At 39.3% G+C, this 12,633-nt stretch overlaps 1 long non-coding RNA gene and 1 pseudogene across 1 annotated transcript in view; both read right to left on the bottom strand.

Annotated features, from left to right (window-relative positions):
- LOC107196254 overlaps nucleotides 1-6,740 on the bottom strand; it is a 9,263-nt pseudogene extending 2,523 nt beyond the window's left edge.
- LOC112469225 overlaps nucleotides 1-12,633 on the bottom strand; it is a 294,384-nt gene that overhangs the window by 95,602 nt on the left and 186,149 nt on the right. The window lies entirely within an intron of this gene.

Below are 12,633 nucleotides of genomic sequence, written 5' to 3'. Positions count from 1 at the left end.
ATAGCTTACATGGTGTTGTTTCTACAGATAAGAATTTATAAACTTTGAAACGGAAGCTGAAATTTAAGAAATCATGGGGATCACTTCATCCAAACCCCTTATTTACCAATGACACTAATAAAAAATTGTGACATCTAAGGTGACAAAGCTAATAAGTCTTAGATGCTGGCAAAAACTCCACTCTCTCAATATCAGCCCAAGGCTCTTTCTTTCATTCTTTCTTTCTTTTTTTCTCCCTCCCTCCCTTCCTTCTCTCTCTCTCTCTCTCTGCAAAATGGGAATAATAAGTAGTATTTCCCTCATAGGGTTCTTAAGTATTAAATGAATTAATACATGTAAAGTACTTAGAATAACAAAAATGCTGTAGAAATATTAGCTACTATGTGTCTACTCATTTGAGTCTCCCATTGGTTTGTAAAAGCTGAAGAAGGGTTCTACCCTATTTCATTTTTGAATCCTTTGGTGCTAGGACTAGGGTGAGCCAAGGGAGGCACTTGCCTGGGCACAAAATTTGGTAGGGTGGGATGGGCAAAAAATCAATATAAAGAACCAATATCGATAAGGTTTTAATACGCTACTTAAAAAATCAAAATTAGTGCAAACATTCCATGGTGACCATAATATCAAAATTTTAAATAAAGTCGGGATCAATAGACTGAACTTAATTAAAAATTATTTAAGATCATTACTTGGTCAAAGGAAATTGTCAAGCATGGCAAGTCCCCCAATCGAAAATGACATAAGCAAGAAATTGATTTTGAAATATTATTGATGAGTTTGCTCCCCATAAAACCAGGAAAGTGAAAAAAAGAAATTCAGTTTGGGGTATAAGTAAAATATTTAAACTTAAAACAATGTTGTGAGTTTTCGTACTTCTACGTTTTGATTTTTCAACCACTTTAATGTTCTGGGAAAAATTAGTCATTAAAAATTTATATAAAAATTTATTTTGCCTCAGGGTTTGCCATGCCTTGGCCTAGCTCTGATCTTCCCAGCTCCCGGCTCAGGTCCTAGCACACAGGAAGCGTTCAGTTCATGTTTGTGGAAGGAACTGTGGGCTCTATGGGGCAGAAAAATAGTGTATTTGTATTTTGAACTGCTTCTTCTTAGTGCCTAGTAGAGTGACCAGTACACGGCGTGGTTCAAAAAGTGTTTGTTGAATGTTGAATTAAAAAAATTGGATTGACCCCAATTTGATTCAAAATTCAATTCATATCATGCTACTGGATTCAGTATGTGGAGATATTCACAGTGGATTTCAGAAGTCTTATCTATGAAGACTGAGCCTGGGCTCTGCTCACCTTGGTGTGGACCATTATGCTTGTTGAAGGCTTACAATGCACCAGGCCGTGTGTAATGGGATCATGACTGGAATGTGACACAGGTGTTGTGGGGACCAAGTGGGGTCAATGTACAAAGCACCTGCCACATGCAAGGAACTTGATCATTGCTGGGCCCGTTTTCTTCCTTGTGGACCCTCTGAACCAGGACTCCCTACTGGAAGTCAGAAGCGTGTTGCTTGCTCCTTTGGGCATTTGGCACGTCTGGAGCCAGGAAATGTCCAGTACTTTGAAGGCTCCGTGAGAGCTCACTGCCTGCCGCGTTCCCAAAGACCCATCTTCCAGCCTTCCTGCTGGCCCGTTTGCAACCCTTTGGTCTCCTTTGTGGCAATGGGGTCCAGCTGGCCCTCATCCACATGTCAGCCTTTCTGGGAATGACAGTGGCAGCATTGTTGAGGTGTGAGGCCACAGGACACAGAGCTCGTGTCCTCAGGCTACCTGGGCGTTTCTCTCCCGGGATGTCTTGACATTCTCCTCACTGGTCTCACTGACACGTGGGACCAGAAAGGAGAGCGGGCCAGGCGCAGTGCCACTGTAAACGCAAAGCACCAGGAACGGGTGAACTGTGTGAATCAGTGTTCCGATCAGGTTTTCCATGAAGGAAGAAATGTTTATGCTTGCTTGAAATATAACTTGCCCAGCTACACTGGCCTGCCTCACTCACGCTGACTCAGGAGTGTCTCAGTTTTGGCATCTGAGAAGTCATTTCTAGGTTAGAAAAGAACTTGACAACAATATCGGTTCTAATAGCAATACCTGCTAGATGTGGCTATCACCATACTTAGACGTAATTACTAGCATTCATTGGAAACATACCGTATTCCATTTGCTTGATACAGACTATTTCAAATTTTTTATCAGGATGCCTTTAACAGCGTATTATCATGCCCAGTGTGCAAAATTAAAAACTGAGATTAAGAGGAGTTAAGTAATTTCCTTTAAATCATCCAGCCTATAATGGTGGAGTTTGAATGAGAGCTTTAGTCTGTCTGATTCTGAAGCCAAGGTTTTTGTGCTTCTCACATCGTCTGTTCAATAACCGTGTTCTCACTAATAATCATAATTCACATTGCATTTGTTGAACATTTACTATGTGCTTGACTTTGCTGTAAGCACTTCACATGTATTTCTGATAACGCTCCTCACAATAGCTCTTTGAGAAAGGCATTATATGGTCCTATTTTCTAGATAAGGACCCCAACGAACAGCTACACTTAAGGTCATGCACTTAAGTAGTGGATCTGGGATTTGAATCCATGCAGTCTGTGCTCTTGACCACTGATATTGCTTCATATATGTTTCTTTTGTATCTCACACAGCCTATGAAATAGAGCAAATATTATCACCACTTTACAAGTGAGGGCACTGAAGGAATTTATTTACTCAATATTACAGAGTCGTTAAGTGGAAGGGGACTTGATTCTGGGTCTCCTGGCTGTTGCTAGTTCTCTTAGATCAGGACGCCACTGTCCACGTCACTGAGGTGAGGCATGCATGGTGTTCCTCCCCTGCCTTGTGCTTTGCACCTGGGTGTGCCGAGCAGCTGTGCAGTAGCATCTGTGAGCTTCAGGACTTGGGCAGGTCACAGAGCCTGGGCTAGGCTGGAAGATTCATTCTTGCTGGTTTATGTTTCTGTTCCTCTCACCTGACCGCTACAGCCTGGCTCTTCCATGTGCCTGGTCTTTCCTCCCGCCTCTCTGCTGCCCATTATTGCTCCTTGGGAACTTCTTGCATTCAGGGCATCTCTCTAGTGTAACAATATCCTGGAGCCTGACTTTTCTTGCTAATGGAAGATCTCGTCTCTAATTTTTGTTGGCCATAGTCTAGTAGACTAAACCTTGAGGAAATCTCAACTGCACTTAAAAATACCCATCCTCTACTTCGTACATAAAGCGTGAAGCACATAAGCAAATGTTTGTCTATGTTCTCTTCTCCTAAAGTTCTCTAATCTGTTTATTAACAATTTTATTTTCCCGATGAAATAATCCTTGAAAGTAGGTGTGATTTATCTGCTTCTATGGCTCCTCCAAAGGGAACAGCATAAGACCAGATTCATTATACGCAGGAATAGAGACAAGGCAAAGGTCAGGAGGTAAATAACTTCTATTATATGTCCCCATAAGCCAGGCTTCTTCATACATACCATCTCATTTAAATCTGACCTCTCCTGAGATAGGAACCATTATGATCATTCCTGTGTTTAGAGGGGAGAAAACTAAAGCTCGGAGGGATAAACAAATTGGGGTAGAAATGCCTTCATATGAAATCATTGCTTCTAGGACTTCAGCATACACGTGTGTATATATATGTACATGGATATGTATCACATAAACACCTCTTTCTTAAGCTTTTGCTGGTATGTTTTTACCCCATAGTCTACCTAAAGCTCAGACAGTTGCTGTTTGTGCTTATATTATGCATACTTGTTCACAGAATAAATATATTTCCCATATCAGCAACAGTTCGAATTTCAGATAAATTTATTCTCTTCAAATACATATACCTAAATGTGATAGATTTGCCTTGTACCACAAGACATTAATTTAAAGAAATTTATAAGTTAAGAAAATCCCCTGTTGAACTGTTTATCTTAGTATTGGACTTGAGAAACAAGGGCCATATATTTATACACACACATATGTATATATTAAATGCTACAATTCTGTCAAGTTTATATGTAATTAATCAATCTTTGCCAAATCTGTCGGTTTCAACTGCCATAAAATGAGTATATTAATTGAGTGCATTAATCGTTGAGAAGTGACAAGATGTGAAATGTGTTTTGTGTTTCCAAAGTAGAGTTGCTTAAAATATTCCCCTTTAGCTTAATATATGGTTTAGCCACCATTTCTTCCTCTAACTTGTTTATAATGTAAAGGGGAAAATATGGCATGTAAAGATTTCCCCTTTCCCACATTCTATATTCCATATCGGTCCTGCCCATTTTATCTAGGACCTCCCTCTACAAATATTTCCCCAGTTTGGCCTCAGATGACCTCATTGCTGATTTCTAGATACATACATTACATATTGAAAACGAAGTTCTTGTTCCAAGATCTCCAAGCCTTATATTAAGACAAATAAGTAAATAATTGCTATTTAGAATTAAAGTATCTTAAATTAAAAATTGTATTCTCATTGATTTTCTATTACTAATCATCTAAATGGATAGAGACATCCATTGTATTGGCCACGATTCTGTGAAAATTCTATCTACAAAAGCAAACACTTATTAAGTATCTATTATGTGTCAGGCGCTGTGTTCTATGTGGTATAGTGAAAATTTATCTGTTGAAGCAACAATGATTACTTGCCTTCTGTATGTATTATATCATGCTGAATGTTGTCTGGTATTAGAAGAGAGATTAATAAAAATACTCCTTCATCTCAAGGAAATGTTCAATTCGTTACTTGGGGGAGAAAAGATTTAATACAGACTTAAGAAGTGATTATGATCATTACTAATTAGAATTGGTCCTGGAAAATCCTTTGGTTGGGGAACCTTAAACTGGCTCTGCATGGACAGAAGGTTGGAGAAGAGGCACAAAGACAAGGGAATGACCAACCAAAATGCAGGGCTTTGGGAAGTGCTGAGGGTGGGTCTATATAGAATTCATGATACCAGGATCTTCTTAGACCAGGATGGGGAAGTAGAAATAGTACAGGCTTTGGGAACGAACAAGTCTAAATCTTAGCTCTGCTACTTAGTACCTCATAACTAAGAATCAGGAAATTACTTAACCTCTTTACACCTCAAATGCCTAATCTGTAAAATGGAGATAATAATATTATCTATACCAGAGAATTAAAGTTTAAATGAGACAATCTGTTACAAATTGACATATCAATTTGGTTGCTCACAATTGTCAGACTATTTTGGTAAATAATCGCCTATGACAATTATAGGTGGGTGATGGGTTGTGAATCTACTCTCTCATACATAATCTTACTTCTGGAAGAAATGTTTTGATGAAAGCCAGTCTCAAGTAGAATTCTGCCACTTGTATAAATATTTATTATCAAATAGGCTCCAATCAACCATACAGCATGTTCCGGGATAGGTCCCTTAAAATAAGAATGAATTACGCCATGGCGTGTATTTCTAATCTCTGTTTCCCCAACTGGAATGTCAATTTCATGGAAACAGATGTTTTTGTATTTTATTTACTATTCTATCTCCAATATCTAGAACAATATCAAGGACATAATAAGTGCTCAGTAAGTATTAGGTAAAATAGATGAGCAAATTAGTGAATGAACTTATCACTCTCAAGGTACAGAATAAAGTTAGCATAATACATTTACATGCATGTATATACTGATATATATAAAAGTGAATTACAGATAGTACAGCATGGGAAGCGCCTGGCACGTTTGTGTGCTCGTCTTCCTCATCCTTCTAATGCAAACTCATTGAGCATCTCATTCTTCCCTAAAACTCCCAGTACAGAACTTGAAAAAATTAGATGCCAGCGATATTACATTATGTTGAATAAACATTTTTATGCATTCATTCTTCTCATCGGTAAATTAGAAATAATTCCCATTCTGTCTACTATTTGGGCTGTTGTGACATGCAAAACATAAAGAATATGACAAAAATGTATAAACTGCCTTAACATAAACTATATTTTCAAAATGTGAACCATGAAATGTCTACATCAGAATCCCCTGGATTGCTCTGAAAATGTTGAGTTCTGGGACCCATCTCAAGATCAGGCTACCTCATAGCACAGCAAATTTACCTGGAAATCTGCATTTTAATGAAAGAAATCCCCAGGTGATTATTTTTCACTCTTTTGCCTTTTAAGACTTTATTTTTGTATTTATCTTTTTATTCCTAGGTGCTTCATAAGCACACTAAGTTTTCGACATTGCCCTGTGAGAAAAGAGATGGTAGTGGCAGTGGCAATGATGATGATGACAATAAGCCAAACTCCAATAACAGGACCAGGGACTCTGTGGGGGAAGGAAAGGACCCTGACATTTGGCTCATCGCTGTAACCCTGGCACCTGATATAGTGACTGTTTTATAATCAGTGCTCAGTAAATGGCTGTTGAATGAATGATGTAGGTGATTCTGTCTTTTGAACTCTCTGAGATGCCCAACACAAAGGGGGTGGCACTTGCTCCTTGAGACAAAAGATGCAGGCCGAGCGTGTGAAGCTCTGTGTGTGTCTTGCAAAAAGGAAGAGGATTTTCTTCTTGCACTTTCTTCCCCTCCCACTTAAACAATGTCCACAATCCGGGAGGAGGTACATAAACATCCAGATGGTGTTTGCACACACCCCGCTCTGGGTGGATAATGGCCACATTTCCTGCCTTATGAAAACTGTCAGACTCTCTGTTGTCAAGTCCTCTGTCTCGAGAATGCAATTCACTAGCCTTCCGAAGCTGAGGAGGGTGCCGGGGGCCCTGCGCTTGGTCATTGGCCTTTGGCTATCTCCTTCCGATCTTTTCCCACAGCAGTTCAGAAAAGGCAATGAGAAATTCCTTGAAATTGTGCATAAAGATAATTGCTTGAAGAGGTAGCTAATTGCCTAAAGGTAGGCTTGATTTTTTTCATCACCCAATAAAGGAATCGAGTGATCCAAGAAACTGGTATAATTTACAAAAACAAAGGAAAAAAATAAAAGAAACAGCTATAAATGTGTGGATTATTACAAAGATGTTTCGGTCTTCTCTCAGCATGCACACACACGCGTATACATATATGTTGCTGTCTGTCAACTTCCAGTCTGCAGCAGGTGGAAGGATCCTTGGGCTTGGCTTTAGGTAAAGGTTCTAACTCATTACCCAAATGAGAGGCCTGCGAAGCCACCTGCTCTCTTGAGTTATGTCTTCCCCTGCAAACAGCATTGGACCAGAGTGCAGAGAGGTGATTGGGAACAAAGGGGATGAATTCTGGGCTGTGGAGGTGGAATGGACTTCTTGATTGCTATTACCACCTGCCAGGCCCACAGCTTTCCTGTGAGCCCAGACTGTCAGCTGCTTCCCACACCTCTATCTAAACAGACTGGGATGTCAATATGTTTCAAATGGGAAGAGAAAATATACAGAACACTCCTAAAATAGAAGCCTTTGCTGTTTGTGTCTCTAATTTGCCAGGCATTTTTATGAGTTGTTAGCAGGGCCCTAGTCTTGTCCCTTAGAGATTCAGGTAAGCTTGGCTCCACTCGATCTTATGATCTGTGGAAGTTCAAAGTCCTTTCTTGATTTTTTACTAATTCCCAGGGGCTTACTCTTTTATAGTCACCCTTCACATAAAGACTTCTTTCTGTTTTGCCCTAAGTTGAAATGATTGTAGGAATTAGCATTTATGCATTTCCATAAAAAAATATGCTCATGCTAAGAATATATAAATTTAGAACTCTTTCCTGAAGATTTGGAAGTTCCGGGGAAGTTCACATTGCTAAACTTGCTACCTTCTGTCATTCACGCGCCACCTCTTTTTTTTGTCCCCATCCAATCTTTGCTGCTTCTTCCTTTTTTTCCCACATTAGTCCTGACGGCACCAAATCTTCTTCTAGAACATGAAGAAAAATCTCAGCTACCCATAGACATAAACACTAGTGATTAGACAATAGAACACAATAAATGCTGTGAAAGAGGCAAGTATGAGAGCTTTGGGAGCCCAGAGGAAGAGTCTCTAACTCTCCATCTTCAGGACTGCAGCTCATTTACAGTTCTCCTGGAAAATGGGATGCCTCGAGAGTCTTTAAGGAAAGTAGGTGAAGAGTAGGAGAGACCAAGTTTGGGGGGTGGTGAATGCTATCTGCAGGTTCTTTTCCACACAGAGGGACAGCAAGTTTGCCTAAAGAAGAGGTGCAGTTTTGGAGAGGTAGGGGAAGACAGCAATAGTTGGGTGCAGAAATCTATGGGGGTATCTGCAAACAGGATGGGGTGGCTGCGGGGGATACTCTGTGGTCAGGACTGGCTCTTGACATGGAAGAGCACCTGTCGTAAAGTCATATGGGATGCCTAGGCCGAGGCTGTTAATATTCTACGTTCTCTCACTGAAGCTGGTTTGAACTCTTAGGCTGGCTGAGCTTCGGATGGAAGGGTCATTTGATCAAGTCTTGGGGAATTAGTGAATGCGGGAGGCGGGTAAAGGGAGGTGAGGACAGAAAGAAGGCTCTTGTAAAAGCCTTGGGAGTTAGGGAAGAAAGTGGCAAATTGCTATATCTCATAAAATAAAAAAGAATTACACTTCGTCTAGTCAATATCTATATACTATATGTCTATATCAATACCTATATCTATGTGGTCATATCGAGGATACTTTGATTTTTATAGCTTAATTATCAATTCCATTACATTCCACAGATATTTATTGAACATCTATGATATCTTGGCCACTGTGTTTAGCACAAAGAATACAAAGATAAGAAGACGTGGTCTCTGTTCTCTAATATCTCATAAACTAGTGTCAAAAATCCTATAACAAGAATATGAACAAAGTGCCATGAAAACCTTTCAGGGAAGTTGTGTATGAACACCTGACATAGGACTGTACAACGGTGCTTGGTCTTCTGGAGCTGGCTGCATTTCTCTATAATACTTTTACGTGGCAAATATATTCCGCAGGTGCCAGCCATTTGTACAGGCTTTGGAGAGATAAGAGCAAGACATGAAGGTCCTCATCTTCATGTCTTCATGTTGTTTAATTCTGAATCAGAGAGTATGACAGCAGGCCAGTGAATGAGCAAACAAAATAATCATAGACCAGTGCCATGAAGAAAGTAAACAGTGAAGTTAGGGACATCTCTGGGAGGTGGCCAAAATTAAGTTGAGTGGTTTGGGCAAGTCTCTTTGCATTTCTATTAAGTAGAAGCCTAAAAGATGATGTTCTAGAGAAAGGATTTTCTGGGGACCTTACTGAGGGTACTGGAGACATTTTGGGGGTGGCAGCAGCTTACCTACAGGAGACAGGTCCATGAGAATGAACAGAGCCATCCTCTGGTGCCACATAATTCCCTGAATTATATTTCTATTACAGGGACAGACAAGAAGCAAATGGTGACTACATACTCTTACTGTCTAGCCTCCTGGCCTTTTATGAGCCAAGCAGATAAGGTACAACTTTAGGTCATTAACAGTGCATTACTTTTCTATCGCTGTATAATAAATCACCACAAATGTAGTCCCTTGAAATGAACCAATAGTGGCTTGAAATGAATCAATTTGTTATGTTAGATTTCTATAAGTTGAGTCCAGAGAGAGCCTCAACTGGGATCTCTGCTCAGTGTATCACAGGGATGAAATCAAAGTTTCAGCTGGGGTGGGATCTCCTCGGGAGCAACAGGTCCCATTCAAGCTCACGTGATTGTTCACAGAATTCAGCTGCTTCTGGTATAGGACCAAGGCCCCCATGCTGTCCCTGGCTGTGGTCTAAGGACCATTTCCTGTTCCTAGAGACCACTTCAGTTTCTTGCCATGCAGCTCCTTCCATAGGTCCTCTCACATTTCAACTCTCACTAACTTCAGGAAGGACCTAGTCCCTTTTAAGGGCTCACCTGATTAGATCAGGCCCACCCAGATAACTTCCTTTTGGTTAATTCAAAGTCAACCTAATCAGGAGAGCAATATTCTATCATACACAAGGTTCTGCCTGCACTTGGGTAGAGGAGATAATAAAGGGCCTGTACATGATGGAGCAGAAATTTTGAGAGAATCTTAAAATTCTGCCTGCCATAACTTGTGAATGAATATTCAGGCTCACCTGAGAGACTAACCTCACATTTACCTGGCTGATGAGATCAGGTTTTTTTTACACCAGTTTTTCTCAAGGCGAAGGCATCACAGTATACTATATCAGTTTCATAGACATAAAGACTAATTAATGGTGAATGTTTACCATATACTTAGGACTCATCATAAGAACCTTAAATATATAACCCATCTAAGTCTTTACAACAGCTCTATTAAATAAGTATTATACATATCCCCATTTCAAAGATGAGAAAACTGACAGTCATCTGAAGAAAGATGAGTAATTTGCCCAAGTTTTCATAATTAGTAAGTGGCAGAAGCAGGTTAAAATTCAGGCAATTAACTCTGCAGCATAACTGTTATGGATAAGAGACCCCACAGGATCTCTCTCTGGTCTTAGAAAAATTGCATGATTTCAAATTTTACTGAAACCCACCCAAACTGGCATGTCTAACAACCCCTTGACTCTAGTAACTAATTACTGATAGTTTTCACTGACCAAAGATAGCCCAAACAGAATTAAGAGTTTTGAGTAGGAAAATTACTCTTTCTTTATATGGGAAAAATATAATTTCCTTGGATTTTTATGCATAAACCATTATATTTTGATATAGCACTTCCCAGCCTCTTGAGTATTTCTCAAATACTTCAGCAACTTTGTTGCTAACTGCAAATGAAGTTTCTTTAAGCCTCCTTTACTCAAAAGATATTAGATGAGAAAGAGAAACAAACAATATAAAAAAGGTCACCAAATATAACCTCCTTTTGACCAGAATGTCTGAGCTATAACTAGTGCTACTTTCATTCTATCAAACAGGACAAAAAGGTTTTACTAATAAGTTGAGTTCCAATCTCTTAATCATACACATTTCTATAAAAAATGCTCCTTAAACACCAGAAAAGGGTCATATAATGATTCATATCCTGATAAGAGTCAGAAGGAAATGATGTTCTTTCAAATTTTAGAATCTGTTTTAACCATTAGATTGGTTTTTTTTTCAGTCACTAGTTTGAAACAAGAGGCAATGTGGTTTTTAGAATTAGCCCCTCTAAGTATATAACTTTATTTAAACTAAAAAGCAGTGACTCACTTACCACTTATACATTCATAGCCAGATTCTACTTTCTCTCTTTGACTTGTGAACTTTGCTAAGTCTTATGGCCTTTACAGAGCAATTTTTTTTACCAGTTTACTATAGCACAATGGTCTATCATGTGCATTTCAGATTGTGCTACCAAATTTAGCTCTGTATGTGGAATTTCTTTTATTTCGTCATATGGATATATCCTGCATCAGGGATGTCCAATGTCCTTCAGAGGGAAAGCTGAGTTACAGGTCAATGCAACATAGCATGAGGCTATGTACTAAGAAGGAAGATAAATGGCATAATATAAAGCCTGCTTCCAAGGAAAAGTGCATTTTTACTAGTACGCACTAGAAAATTCTATGGTCAGTTGTAAGAAGCATGGTCAGGGTAGCAAACAGATCTTCCCAAACCACGATTCAGTTTTGAAGGGTGACCAGTGAGCCATAGGGCACAACTGTTAATGCTTTCTATGAGGCATGCTTTTATCACATGAGTTATTGTGGTGTAATTATCGATAGCTTATTTAGTGTTATTTTGTATCTGGTATTATTGTGATTTTCCTACATAAAATCTTTTCTAATATTTAAGTAGTAACTACTCATCTTGCATAATTTTATAAAACTCTCCCATTTGATTCAGTGTCAAATTCCCCAGCTAGTTCTAGATCCACAGCTGATCTCTTTAAAGCTCAGAATGGGTTAATAGCTTAAAGCAGAATGCATTGAGTATTACAAATAATGTCTCATATATTCTTGGCAAAATCCTGCTCCTGCATCCCACGATTTGCATTAACCCAGAGGCCAATGTGTAATTATTTAAATGAGAATTTTCTTTTCAAAAGAGGAATGGTTCCTTGAGGGTTGATACTCACAGCCAATCGCCATTTGGTGAGTGGATCCATTTATTGCCTTAAGTCAAAATTTATTACAGGTATCACTGAAGGAAAAGAAAATCTTCCACTTACTGTGAAGGAAGCTGGAAGGCCTGAGTATTCTATGGTCCCAAGCCTGGCTCTTGAAATAAACCCTCTCCCTGCCTGCTTGGAGTTTAGTTGATGGTTTCCTGTCACTATGACATAAAGTGAAGTTTAAGAGCTAATCCCACACTTGAGAGTTTGGGGACCCCTCTCCAAGGCAAGCACTGTGAAGTCAAATCACACAGAAGACAATAAATATGTACCAAGTATCTGCTTTGCATAAGGGCAGAGTGAAGAGAGCGGGGTCAGGACGTCAGGTGAGCTATCTTAAATATGGACTATTCCACATCAAACTAAAAAGCTTCTGCTCAGCAAAAGAAACCATCAACAAGATAAAGAGACAACCATCTGCAAGCAACACCTCTGATAAGGGCCTAATATCCAAAATATACAAAGAACTCGTACGACTCTATAACAACAAAAAAACAAATGATCCAATCAAAAAAATGGGCAGAGGACCTGAACAGACACTTCTCCCTAGAGGATATACAAATGGCCAACAAATATATGAAAAGAT

Source organism: Pteropus alecto, unplaced genomic scaffold (assembly GCF_000325575.1).
Source record: "Pteropus alecto unplaced genomic scaffold, ASM32557v1 scaffold238, whole genome shotgun sequence".
Classification (NCBI taxonomy): Eukaryota; Metazoa; Chordata; class Mammalia; order Chiroptera; family Pteropodidae; genus Pteropus; species Pteropus alecto.
This window is presented reverse-complemented; position numbering and strand designations above follow the sequence as displayed.